General features: G+C 39.4%; 2 protein-coding genes across 4 annotated transcripts in view; one reads left to right on the forward strand and one right to left on the reverse strand.

Annotated features, from left to right (window-relative positions):
* Positions 1-4,917, reverse strand: part of LOC140707481 (uncharacterized) — a 51,829-nt gene extending 46,912 nt beyond the window's left edge. The window contains exon 1 of one of the 2 annotated variants that reach the window (XR_013545547.1): positions 4,770-4,917. The gene's annotated coding sequence lies outside the window, so the exon portion shown is untranslated. The remainder of the gene's footprint in view (positions 1-4,769) is intronic. The other variant, XR_013545546.1, reaches the window with a different exon arrangement.
* The window catches only part of LDB2 (LIM domain binding 2), a 343,436-nt gene that overhangs the window by 51,142 nt on the left and 277,859 nt on the right, over positions 1-14,435 (forward strand). The window lies entirely within an intron of this gene.

Below are 14,435 nucleotides of genomic sequence, written 5' to 3' on the forward strand. Positions count from 1 at the left end.
AATGGATTAAATTCCTCTGTGAAACAGAAGTTAATATTCAGTAAATTGACCAAGGCCAAAGCAGAAATAACTTGCATTCAAGAGACACATATTAAGGACAAAGACAGACACCTGTTAGAAAAGTCAAAATTAGATATGGTTTTTATAGCAGCTGATCAACAAAATAAAAGAGGAGTAGCCACCCATATAGAAAAGGATTTGGATCCAAAAATTGATATATGTATCCAAGATGGTCAAATTCTGATGGTTAGAGTACAAAAAACTGGGGGGGGGGGAAATAATGATTATAAATATTTATACTTCAAATGAAAATCAAGGAAAATTTTATGAACAACTTATTTTAGAGGTTTAGCAATTGATCTAATAATGCAAAAAGAAAAAGAAACAATAGCAAAGTTTAATTAAGACACTCACAAAAGAGGAAAAGGTTTTTAAGAAAAATCTGACAATACAACTACTTAAAAACAAGATTTATATATTACAGCATAAAATTAACTTCTTTGACCAGGAAGAGTTGGCAAAGAAAATAAAATTTGCAAGACAGAATTTTTTGGAAAATGCAAATAAACCGGGAAGATGGTTGGCATATAGGATTTAAAAAGAAAGAGAAAATGCAATGATTAATTCACTTTTAGACAAGGAAGGGAAGGAAACCTTTAATCATGAAAAAATTAAATAGCAATGAAATTTTATGGAAATCCATATAAAAGAAACATATATCTTTGCAACAACAAGAAAAATACTTTGAAGGAATCCCTCCCTGGAAATTTTTGGAGCAACAGTTTAAAAGTCTGAACAATCCTACATCAATGCATGAAATAATGGAAGCATGGAAAAAACAGAAAAATAACAAGACACCAGGGCCAGATGGGCTGCCGGCAGAATATTATAAAGCCTTACAGGAAGAATTGATGCCACATTTTAAAAAACTAATAGAAGCTATGGAGAAATGTGGAAAAAATTCCTGAATCATGGAAAGAGGCCCAGATATCTTTAATACATAAATCAGGAATGGAAAGGAATCAAATAAAAAATTACAGACCAATATCTCTTTTAAATGTGGATTACATTTGCTTCGATTTTAGCCAATAGACTGAAAAAGGCTCTAATTCTGATGGTGCATAAAGACTAGACTGGCTTTCTCCCTAAAAGGAAATTAGGAACAAATATAAGAATAGTAATAGATATATTGGAATACTATGAAGCACATCCAGAAAAACGAATAATGCTGATTTTTAGAGGCAGAAAAGGCCTTTGATAATGTGAATTGGAACTTTAGGCTGAGTCAATTAAAGATGATGGGCCTTCAAGGAAGTTTTTTACAAGCAGTGGAATCAGTTTATTCACAACAAAAAGCAAGATTCAAGATTAACAAGCAAATCTCAGAAGATATTTAAATTCAAGAAGGTACAAGACAAAGATGCCCCCTATCACCTTTACTCTTCATTTTGATATTAGAAGTACTAAATAGACAAATAAGGAACGATTCCAAAATCAGAGGGTTGAGAATAAAAGGAGAATATAAATTACAAGCTTATGCTGATGATTTGGTAATATTATTAGAAAACTCAGAGGAATCGATTAGAGAATTAATAGATACAATTGAAAACTTACAATTAGCAGAATTACATATTGTAGATGCATGGAGAACAAAATATCTGACACAAAGGGATTATACACATTCTCAAATGGACATAAAAGCCAGTCAAGAATTGATGCTTGCTGGATCTTGACAAATTTGATTAAGGAAATGAAGGAAATAGAAATTCTTACAAACACCTTTGCAGACCACAGTCAAATTTTATTCCAGTTACAAACATCTTGCAAGTTTAACAATGGCAATTAAATACATTTTTTTTAAAAAAAATCAATATTTTTGAAAGCAAATATTTTATTTATTTATTTATTTATTTATTTGATTTTTACCCCGCCCCTCTAGACCATGTCTACTCGGGGCGGCTTACAAAATAAAACAGCACAGTATAAAAATATATAAAATCATAAAATTACAATTACAATTTCAATTTAAAACAATTAATTTAAAGAGAGGATTACCAAGATGGAATAGCAAAGAAAAGAAAAAAGGAGAAAGACTTAATTGACTGGAGGGAAGGCCTGCTTGAATAATCAAGTTTTTAACTGGCTTTTAAAAACACCCAGCGAGGGTGCCAGCCAAATTTCTGTTGGAAGGGTGTTCCACAACCAAGGAGCCACTGCCGAGAAGGCCTGGTTTCTTGTTTTTTCCTTCCGGGCCTCTCTCGGCATCAGACCCCTGCTGGCTATGTCAGGTGATTGGGGTAGATCTGGGTGGGAGAAGACGGTCTGCCAAATATTGAGGTCCCAAACCGTTTAGGGCTTTATAAGTGATCATTAGCACTTTGAAGTCAACGCGGAAACGGATGGGCAACCAGTGCAAAGCAGCCAGAGAGGGGGAGATATGCTGGTGTTTTCTCACCCCACTAAGAAGCCTGGCTGCTGCATTCTGGACCATCTGAAGTTTCCGCGTCAGCCTCAAAGGCAGCCCCACGTAGAGTGCGTTACAATGGTCTAATCTCGAGATTATGAGCACATGGACTAGAGTAGTGAGGGCCCCCCGATCAAGATATGGTCGCAGCTGGGCAATCCGCCATAGATGAAAATAGGTGGATCGGACCACAACGCCACCTGAGATTCCATGGTAAGCGCCTGGTCCAGATGAATCCCCAAGCTGCGAACCTCACTCTTCACAGTGAGAGTCACCCCCCCCAAAAGAGAGGGGGTTTCCCAAACCACTGATGGTAGGTCCACCCACCCTCAGGACCTCCATCTTATCTGGGACAGCCTCAGCCCATTCTCCTGCATCCATCGCAGTGCAGACTCCAGACAGGGACAAAACAGCATCCACTGTAGTTGGAAAAAAGGAGATGTAGAGCTGTGTGTTATCAGCATATTGATGGCACACCACTCCACACCCCCTGATGACCTCACCCAGCGGCCTCATATAGATGTTAAAGAGCACTGGGGAGATAGCCAAGCCCTGCAGAACCTCACAGTTGAGGCTCCATGGGGCCGAATCACTCTCCCCAAGCTGAACTCTCTGAGGACGATTTCCCAGGAAGGATCGGAGCCAGGCCAATGCCGAGCCACCAATTCCCAACTCAGAGATCCTCCTCAGGGGGATACCGTGGTTGACGTTATCGAAGGCAGCTGAGAATGTAATGCTTTCCTTATTCAGATATTATATTCCTGTTAATGCAGTCTAGTAGCACATTAGCTTCTTGCTGAGTGTAGCCACACATAAATGCTGGATTTTAAAAAAGACAATTTGAACAAACTGAGGACATAATGAGTGAGCTCCCATAGTAGGAGATCCTAACAAGAAAAGAAGCCCAAGAAGGGTGGGAGCTTCTGAAAAATAAAATTCCAAAGGCACAACTACAAACAATTCCAATTGGAAAAAATGGTGGGAGACAGAAAAACAAGGCTAGTGTGGCTTCACAAAGATTTCAGAGAACTTGAAAACAAAAAACGGCATGGGAAGGAAGTCCAGGCCACACAGGAAGGGTACAGACAATTAGCAAGGAATTGTCATTAGGAGGACAAAACTGAGAATGAGCTGAGGCTAACTAGAAATACTAAAAGCAACAAAGCAACATTCTTCAGATATGTGAATAGCAAAAGACAAAGCAAAGGAACAGTAGCTCAGCTACTCAATGGAGGTGGAAATGATAGAAGACAAATAAAAGGCAGAAGTGTTCAATTCCTATTTTAGCTCAGTCTTTTCCCAAAGGGACGTGGTGGTGCTGTGAGCTAAACTGCAGAAGCCTGTGCTGCAGGGTCAGAATACCAGCAGTCGTAAGATAGAATCCATCCGACCGAGTGAGCTCCCGTCGCTTTGTCCCAGCTCCTCGCCAACCTAGCAGCTCAAAAGCATGTAAATGCGAGTAGATAAATAGGTACCACCTTGGTGGGAAGGTAAAATGGTGTTCCCTAGTCATGCTGGCCATGTGGCAACAGAAACTGTCTTCGGACTAGTGCTGGCTCTACGGCTTGAAAACAGGATGAGCACTGCCCCCTAGAGTCGGACTAAAAAATGTCAAAGGGAACCTTTGCCTTTACCTTTCCCAAAGGACAGACTATGATCCTCCAGACAATTGTGAAGTGCAGGTGGAGGGGACAAGATTGCAGTCAAGGAATACCTTGTTAATTTGAATGAGTTCTGATCTCCAGAGATGGATGAACTGTATCCAAATGTATTGAAGAACTATCAGAAGCACTGTCCATTCTTTTCTTGAAATCAGGGGAAATGGGTGATGTGTGATGTCAGCAATCCCCCACCTCCAAGAAGATACCGGGGATGCTGGAGAATGGAGAGATTCCAAAGCTTAGTCAGTCCTTTAGGAGCTAAGATGAGCCCAAGACTCTCAGCTAGGCCCTGACTAACGCTTCTTCCTCAAATCCACCTCCTTTATTAAGAAAAGCAACACACACACACAGACAAATTCAAGAGCTTAAACTCAGGCTAATCTGGGCTCTATATTAGGTAGCAAATACACATGGCCAAATCAGAAAGACTAGTCTGTTCAAGAAACCAATGCATGCAATTCTAAATCATTACTGTTTTATTTAAAAAAGGATGGTTCAGAAAAGAATTCAGATTATTGCAAAGTAATTCAGTTAGGAACATTTTCACAACAAAGCAGCCAGATCACTCCCACCACTCCAGCTGGAAAAATAAAACAAGAAACACATTCTAAACTAGAATAATGCATAAGCATAGTCATTCTTACGTTCCTGTGATTCCATAGTCCATGATCCACCAGGAAAAGTTAGATTCCAAAGTTATAATCCATTTTGGGAAAAAGCACGTGTCTGTCCTTTCTCAGTCCAACTCCATCTTTTTTCAACTTCTTACCAACTCCTTCTTCTTCCCAGAATTCCTCATAAGGAACACCCCCTCCTGGGTCTTGTTGTCCCGCCTAACTTTCTCATGGAGCTTCAGTTGTTATCATACTTTGTGGCAGGTTTATTTTGACTACGAAAGTCTCTGCTCTCTACTCATCTTAGCAACGAGATAACCAGAGAGCGAAGCTTCTCTGAAACAGCATGAAAACTTTCCTACTACAGAGCAGACTTTAAATCAAGATGGATGCTATGGGGACAATCTTAGGACTACATATACCATTCTAATACACATAAAAACACAAATCATCACATGTGATACGACTGGAGGAGAACTAATGTTGTCCCTGTCTACAGAAAGGGCAAAAAGGTGGAACCTGGGGACTTCAGAACAATCAGGATAGAAAGGAGGATCACCAAACCCAGGGAAAATTCTGGAACAGATTATAAAGCGATCACTCTGCAAACACCTAAAAAACAAAGCACTAATAACTAGGCACCAATATGGATTTATCAAAAACAAAATTTTTCAGACTAATTTGATCTCATTTTTTATGAGTAACCTCTTTGATAGACAGACGGAATGCTGTAGATGTAGTATATATTGACTTCAGCAATGCTTTTGACAAAGTGCTCCATGATACCCTGATTAGCAAACTAACTAGCTGTGTGCTGGATAGATCAAGTGTCAGGTGGATACACAATTGGCTACAGAATCGTACTCAGAGGGTGATGCATAATGGATCTTTCTCAGACTAGGAAGAGGTAACAAGTGGGGTGCCCAAGGCTCAGTCCTAAGCCCGGTGCTCTTCAATATTTTTATTAATGTCTTGGATGAGGGAGTGCAGGGAATGCCTGTCAAATTTGTGAATGACACAAAAGTGGGTGGAATAGCTAATATAGTATGATAGAACCAAAATTCAAAATGATCTTGATAGACTGGAGCCGAAAACAACAGAATGAAATTCAGCAAGGATAAGTCCCAAGTAGTGCACCTAGGAAAAGGAAAACAAACATAAGTTACATGATGGGTGAGAGGTACCTGGCTCAGCAATACTTTGAGTAATATGTTAGAGTTGTTGTAGATCACAAGCTGAAAATGAGCCAACAGTGTGAAGTGGCTATTAAAAACCAAATGCTATTTTAGGCTGCATTAACAGACGTATAGTCTCCACATCCCATGAGGTAATGGTTTCCCTCTATTCAGCACTGGTTAGGCCCAATTTTGAGTACTGTGTCCAGTTCTCAAGAAGGATGCTGACAAATTGAAACAAGTTCAGAGGAGGGCGATAAGGATGATCAGGGGGCTAGAACCCTATGTGGAAAGGCTGAAAGAATAGAATACGTTTAGTCTTGAGAAAAGAAGAAAGAGGAGAGATATGATACCACTTTTCAAATATTTGAAAGGCTATGGTACAGAGGAGGGACAGGATCTGTTCTCAATCATCCCTGCATGCAGGACATGCAACAATGGGCTCAAGTTACAGGAAGCCAGATTTTGATTGAGTATCAGGAAAAACTTCCTTACTGTTAGAGCAGTACAACAATTGATGAATTACCTTGAAAGGTGGTGAGTGCTCCAACACTGGAGACATTTAGACAACCACTTGGGAAGATAAATTTAAACAACCATCTGGTTGTATACCTGCACTGAGTAGGGTGTTGGACTCGATGGCCTTATAGGCCCCTTCCAACTTCTATTATTAGCTTCTTTTCTTGCCACATTGTACTGTTGACATGCTCAGCTTGTGGTCTCCTAAGATCCCTTGATCATTTTTATAGTTACTAACTGACTCTGATCCTGAGTTTGTACATCTGATTTTTCGTGCTTAAGTGTAGAACTTTGCATTTTTTCCTGTTACTATTTGTTTTGCTTTGTTTTGGCTCAGTCTGTTAAGGTCTTCTTGAATTCTTTACTTCTGAAGTACTTAAAGAGTATTCCCTCCAGAATTTCATTGAAGTTCTCTATGTCTCTTTTGTGCATGATGCTAAGGAACCACTAGTGAACATTTGGATACAGCATGTTAGCTAGATACAAATCCACTTAATGGTGGCATCATCTAGCCCACATATTACCAGTTATCCAGAATACCATGGGGACTTCACAATATTCAAGTTTCTCAAATACGATTCAAGGTTTTTATAGTTTTTTTTTTTAAATCATTTTTGCTTGGAGACGTGTTTCAGGATTCCTGTATAAAGTCGGTTATAACAATCCAAACTGTCTTTATGAGTGGTTCATATATACTGTAAGCTATAAATGGGGCTGAGAGCTCTCCTATAGGAGTTCAGGCAAGATGTAAATCAAAATTAGACCCTGCTCCGGTGTCCCACTGTGTGTCATGGGAAGTTGTGAAAAGCCCACATTCATCATTGTGTTAATCTGTCAGTATAAGTGGCAAGTTGTATATGTTGTATATGCAATTAATAATGAGCTTAAAGACCACCAGTAGTGAATAATTAGTTGGACTGTGTTACTTGGCCTGCGGTGTAGATGTTTGTATTTTTAGTGGGGGACTTTTAGTGGGTGGGGAGTGTTTGGGAATTTTATGTGTGTGCATGTGTCTGGTCTCTGGGTGTCTGTGAATTTCGTTGTATGTGTATACACTTACAATGACAATAAATTATTATTATTATTATTCACAACTATTTGTTAATGTTTCCCAGCATGCAAATGTTCAGAACAGCATGCAAAATGTAACGGGTGATGCTGGCTTATAGAACCACACAATTGAGTCACATCTGTGCAAACTGAGTTCTAAATTACTACCCCACTGCAAAGCCTGGGTTGTAAAGTGTTTTTTTAATTTGATCTGTGCAGGTAAGGTGACCATACTGTGGAATGAGAAAAAAAAGTTGCTTTGATTTTGGTTTATACAATGTGCTGTACTTGACAGGCATGGTTGTGATGTAAGGTCCTTTTGACTTAATTTATGTATAGAAGTGTAAGAACTTCAGATATTTTTCAGATTTTAATTTCTTTGACAGATTAGAATGAACATTTGAACACTTTAAGGTGCTCTGTATGACTTCGTTGCCATTCCTTCATCTCCTGGCAAACTGCAGTATTGGAATACAAAAACATAGACTGGAATACATCAGTTTTCCCAACCTGCTGCTTTCTTGGTATGTCAATCTGCAACTCACATCATTTTCAGTCAGCTGAACATGATGGCCAGTGTGGTCCAGTGCATCTGGATGGCATCAGGTCAGAAAAGACTGCAGCACAGCATGTATGATTGGTCACCCCTGGATGTTTCCTAGCTTTGGATTTTTTTCAACTTTAAGTTGGATAATTATGAATAGAACTTGTTATTTATTTTTCTCACAGTATCACTTTTACTATCTTTAGTGGTAGATTCTTCAAATAATAATAAGTAATACATGCATTATAGAACCCATACTGTAGAGTCTCTGGAGAATAACATTGTGCCACACTGCAATTCCACCCCTCATTTTACTGATGGAAAAGGCTTTTAATGGGTAGAAATCCAGGTTGCAGGTGGCAAAGTTCCAGTGGCAGCAAAAGCAATAAAAGCATCCATCAAGTAAGAAAACGTGGGAAGTACTCAATTTCCTGTCTATGTTTTTGATGTACTGAGTGTCAATAGCTGTATCTTTTTTCCAGGATGGAAATGCACATAATATATAGTAGCAGCACCTAGTGTTGACCTTCTTCAAAGCAGCTGCAATGCTGCTCAGATATAGAGCCATTTATTTCATAGAATCATAGAAAAGTGAAGTTGGAAGGGACCTACAAGGCCATCAAGTCCAACCCCCTGCTCAATGCAGGAATAGAGTCAAAGCATATCTGCCAGGGGATTATCAGAGTTTTTCTTGAATGCCTCCCGTGTTGGAGCACTCATCAACTCCTGAGGCAACTGGTTCCACTGCCATACTTCTCTAACAGTTATGAAGTTTTTCCTGATATTTAACCAAAATCTGGCTTCCTTTAACTTGAGCCCCTTATTGCGTGTCCTGCACTCTGGGATGATCGAGAACAGATCTTGCCCCTCCTCTGTATGACAGCCTTTCAAATATTTGAAAAGTGCTATCATATCACCCCTCAGTCTTCTTTTCCCAAGGGTAAACATGGCCAATTCTTTCAGCCTATCCTCATAAGTCTTGGTTTCCAGCCCTCTGATCATCCTTGCTACCCTCCTCTGAACTTGTTTCAATCTGTTAACATCCTTCTTGAAGTGTGGTGTCCAGAACTGGACTATCTTCGAGGTGAGGCCTAACCACTGTTTAATAGAGGGGGACCAGCACTTCGTGGGATTTGGAAACTAAACTTCAGCTAATGCAGCCTAAAATATCATTAGCCTCCCCGCCCCCAAATCCCACTGTTGGCTCATATTTAGCTTGTGAACTATGATAATTTCAGGATCCTTCTCCCATGTTGTTTTTCTGAGGAAAGTATCCCCCATCTTGTAACTGTGCAGTTGGTTTCTTTTTCCAAGGTGCAGTACTTTGTACCTATCCTTGTTGAATTTCATTCTGTTGCTTTCAGCCCAGTGTTCCATCCAATCAGGACATTTTGAATTTTGTTCCTGTCTTCTTGGGTATTAGCTATCCTGCCCAATTTGGTATCATCTGCAAATTTGACAAGCATTCCCTGCACTCCCTCATCCAAGTCATTAATAAAAATATTGAAGAGCAGCGGACCCAAGACAGCCTTGTGGTACCCCACTTGTTACCTCCTCCCAGTTAGAGAAGGATCCATTAGTCATCGCCCTCTGAGTACGATTCTGTAGCCAATTGTGTATCCACCTGACATTTGATCTATCCAGCTCACATCTAGTTAGCTTGCCAATCAGGATCTCATGGGGCACTTTGTCAAAAGCTTTGCTGAAGTCAAAATATACTACATCTCCAGCATTCTCTCTGTCTCTCAGGGAGGTGACCTGATTAAAAAAGGAGATCAACTTAGTTTTACAGGATTTGTTCTTGACAAATCCATGTTGGCTTCCAGTTATTACTGCCTTGTTTTCTAGGTGCTTGCCCAATGACCACTTTACGATCTGTTCCAGAATTTTGGCTGGGCTTGATGTCAAGCTGACTGGCCTATGGCTCCCAGGTTCCTCTTTTTTTTGCCCTTTTTGAAGATAGGGACAACATTGGCCCTCCTCCATTCCTCTGGTACTTCACCTGTTCCCCATGATTTCATGAAAATAATGGATAGAGATTCTGAGAGTTCTTCAGTACTTTTGGATGCAGTTCGTTCGGCCCTGGAGATTTGAACTTGCTCAAGGTGGTAAGGTATTCCTTGACTACAGCATTTGCTTTATCTGTCTCCAGCTGCAATTCTGTCCCCCAAACTTTCACTTCCAATTAGTTTGGAAGTTCATAGTTTGTCTTATGGGAAAAACTGAACTAAAATAGGAATTGAGCACTTCTGCCTATTCTTTGTCCTCCTATCATTTTCCATCTCAAATGCAAAGATGTGCCACTATGTCTTTTGTTTATCTTTTGCTACTCACATACTTGAAGAATGCTTTTTTATTGCTTTTAGTGTCTCTAGCTAACCTCAGCTCATTCTCAGCTTTTGCCCTCCTAATGCCATCTTTGCATTTCCTTGCTACTTATCTGTACTCTTCCTTGGTGGCTTGGCCTTCTTTTCATTTCCTGTACATGTTGTTTTTCTTTTTTAGGTCCTCCCTGAGTTTTTGTGAAGCCACAATGGCATTTTTTCCTGCCTCCTCCCTTTCTTGTTGGAATTATTTGTAGTTGTGTGTTTTGAATTTTTTTTTTGAAGCTCCCACCCTTCTTGGACTCCATTCTTGTTGGGATCTCCTGCCATGGGTCCTTACTCATCCTTGTTCTGAGATTATTAAAATTAGATTTTTAAAATTCCTGTAGAAGTGTGTGGCTACACTCTGCTTTTGTTTCTTTTGAAATCAAGAATTCTAGAAGGACATGGTCACTCTCACCTAATGTTCCCCTTACTGCCGCTTCCCCCAACAAATCATCTCTGTTGGTCAGAATCAAGTCAAGGAGAGCAGATCATCTAGTTTCTTTCTCCATTTTTTGTAGGAGAAAATTATCAGTCACACAAGCCAGGAATTTCTTGGAAGAATTTTCCTCCCAACATATATCTGAATAATTGAAATCTCCCATCACTACTACATCACGTCTCTTTGAAAACCGTACAATTTGTTTTTGCAAAGTTTTGTCTGCTTCCTCTCTTTGATTGGGTGGCCGGTAGTAGACACTGTGGCAATTGGCCCTGTCACTCCTGCCACTCATGCTGAAGAGCTTATTTGCATGAGCCTATGAGGGAGCTGGAAAGGCAGAGTCAATTGATATATATGAGGCTTGGCTGAAGGATGGGCAATCCGATAAGGATGAGATAGGGACTGGTTAGGGAACTGATGAGGAGATAAAAAGAACTGGCTAGAAAGAGATAGGTTGGTGATGTGTTTATGAAACTGTAAACAAAGAGAAACAAAGTAACAAGGGAACTGATAAGCTAAGGCCAATGAACTTTGATTACCTGAAAGATTTCTAATACTGTTTGGAATACTATTTCAGTTCAATAAATAGTTTTTGTTTTTCACAAGTGTCAAGTCATATGTTAAGGATATTGTGGATTCAGATAATCCACTGGTGGCAGCATAAAGGGAACGTACCTGTGGACCTTTGTGAGAGAATAGTAAACAAGGGACACAGGGTTTGCAAAAAACTGGTGACCAGCAGAGGGAATTGAAATAATCCAGTGTGCTAGTGAAAGGGATACAAAATAATTCAGTGTGGGAAAGTGAATATTTTGAGAGTGAGGTATTCCTAGGTAGAAGGATGTGTGGATCTGAGGTGAATAAGTTGGTGACCTCCTAGAGTGATAGAGTCTCAGGAGAAGACTTAGTTGCAGGATTCCTAAACCTAGATCTGGGGGAAGTCCTTGAAAAGGGAAAATATGCACTCAAAATAGAATATTTACCTCAGGATTTGAGAGACCAATGGCTAACTCAGAGAAATTTGAGGAGGAATCCTCAAGGGAAATTATTGAAAGTTCACAGATCTTGAGAAGTGGAAACTAGAACAGGATTATAGACTTAGTGAGAAAGCCATGGAACTGGAAATTAAAGAGTAAGCAAGAGCTAAGGAAATAGAACTTGAGATGGAGAAAGTGAGGGCTGAAGAAAAACCTAGGGAACCAGAGCTCAAGGAGAGAGCTGAGGCCAGAGAAAGGCAATTTGAGCTAGAAAACAGGCAAATGCAATTCCAAGTAGAGATGAAAAAATTAGAATTAGCTGCTCAAAATAATAATAATAATAATAATAATAATAATAATAATAATAATAATAATAATAATAATAATAATAATAATAATACAATTCTAGTGAAGTAAATCTCTCTTAAAAATTTGATTTAAAGAAAATCCCACAATATAGAAAAGGACATTGCCCTGAGGCATATCTTTTGAAAGAGCTTGTTGGGATTTCAACATTAAAGATGAGGAGAAAATGATTCCCTTAAGGTCCTTGATCTTGGGAGATCCTGCAGAAATCTATTCAGAAATGTCTCTAGAAAAAAAATAGAGACTTTGAAGCCTATAGAAAAATGGTATGTTCTAGATTTGGCATAAATGCAGAACATCTTAGAATGAAATTCCGTTCCATTAATAAAAAAACTGAAGAATCTTATGCCCAATTAGGAGCTAAATTAATTCAATGTTTGGCTAGAGAGGGAGGTTGTCACCTCTCTGGACCAAATGAAAAGTATGATTGGTTAAGAACAATTTTATTCAATTTTGCCAGGGGACTTGCATTATTTGGTCAAGGACAAAAAGCCAGATAATGTATTCCAAGCATCAGAGTTAGCAGATGACATTAGTGAAATTAGGAAACCCAGATATTCTGAGGTAAAAATTGAAGGCAGAATGTGGGAAGACACAAAGGAGTTTCATTATAAAAAAAATTACCCCAGAGAAAATTGTGAAGCTCAAGTTAAGGAAAGTCAGTCAGTCAGGGAACAAGGACCCCTAAAGCTAAAGGGTTCTGAGGAGAAAAATAAACCTTTTATTTCTAAACAAAGAGACTATAGCACCCATTTCAACTGTGGAGAAATAAGACACATGTCGTTCAATTCTGGGCAAAATAAGGGCAAGAATTCCAGTCAATGAAAGGCTGAAGAGTGTAAACAATGTAAACAATTATATTGTCTTCAAAATGGAGAGGCAACTCAAACAGCAACTGAAGCTGGCAGTAGTATGGTTGGCATGGCAACACATGTAACAGATTGGGAAGAGAACGCAGCTATCCCGGTAGCTAAGGTGGTCCAATGCTATTTGATAAAATGTAATCCAAATTTGCCACGTAGTTCGGGATAACTTATTATTGTGAACCATACAAAGTATCTTGCGCTCAGGGATTCATGTTCTCAGGTTACAATATATCTCCCTGATATAGTCCCAAAGGAAAATATAATAGAACAGAAAAAGATTTCTGTAAAGAGAATTGGGGGCTGAGGTTGTGGTCTTATCAATGGCTCAAATACTGGTACAATATAAGGGATGGTCTGGAATTTGGAAAGTGGCCATATCTGATCAAATTCCTGTTCCATGTTTAATATGACTAGATCAGGCTGAGCATGTACAGAGTGTCTTTGTGACAACTCATTCTCAGGAAAGGCTAATTAAAGCCACTGAGGAAAACAATGACAATGATAATCTACCTGAAGCCAGTGAAGAGAAAGAAACAGCTGATTCACTCACTGTAAGAAATGCTAAGAATCCCTCATTTTTCAAGAACAAAAGAAAGACCCTACCTTTAATGAATGTTTTGCACAAGTTAGGGAAATTCCACTGACCCCTGAAAATCCCGAAAGATACCATATAGAGGAAGACCTATTATATAGAGAGGTTTTAGTGAAACCTGTTGTGAAGGTATGTGGACCGAGAACTCCCAGAAGTACAAGCTGGATTTCGAAGGGGCAGAGGAACTAGAGACCAAATTGCTAACATGCGCTGGATTATGGAGAAAGCCAGAGAGTTCCAGAAAAACATCTACTTCTGCTTCATTGACAATGCAAAAGCCTTTGACTGTGTGGACCACAACAAACTATGGCAAGTTCTTAAAGAAATGGGAGTGCCTGACCACCTTATCTATCTCCTGAGAAATCTATATGTGGGACAGGAAGCAACAGTTAGAACTAGATATGGAACAACTGATTGGTTCAAAATTGGGAAAGGAGTACAACAAGGCTGTATATTGTCTCCCTGCTTATTTAACTTACATGCAGAATACCTCATGCCAAAGGCTGAACTGCATGAATCCCAAGCCAGAATTAAGATTGCTGGAAGAAATATCAACAACCTTAGATATGCACATGATACCACTCTGATGGCAGAAAGTGAGAAGGAATTAAAGAACCTCTTAATGAGGGTGAAAAGAGGAGAGCGCAAAAAATGGTCTGAAGCTCAACATTAAAAAAATTAAGATCATGGCCACTGGTAACATCACCTCCTAGCAAATAGAAGGGGAAGATATGGAGGCAGTGACAGATTTTAGTTTCTTGGGCTCCATGATCACTGCAGATGGTGACAGCAGCCACAA

This window comes from Pogona vitticeps, chromosome 5, assembly GCF_051106095.1.
Source record: "Pogona vitticeps strain Pit_001003342236 chromosome 5, PviZW2.1, whole genome shotgun sequence".
NCBI classification, from domain to species: domain Eukaryota; kingdom Metazoa; phylum Chordata; class Lepidosauria; order Squamata; family Agamidae; genus Pogona; species Pogona vitticeps.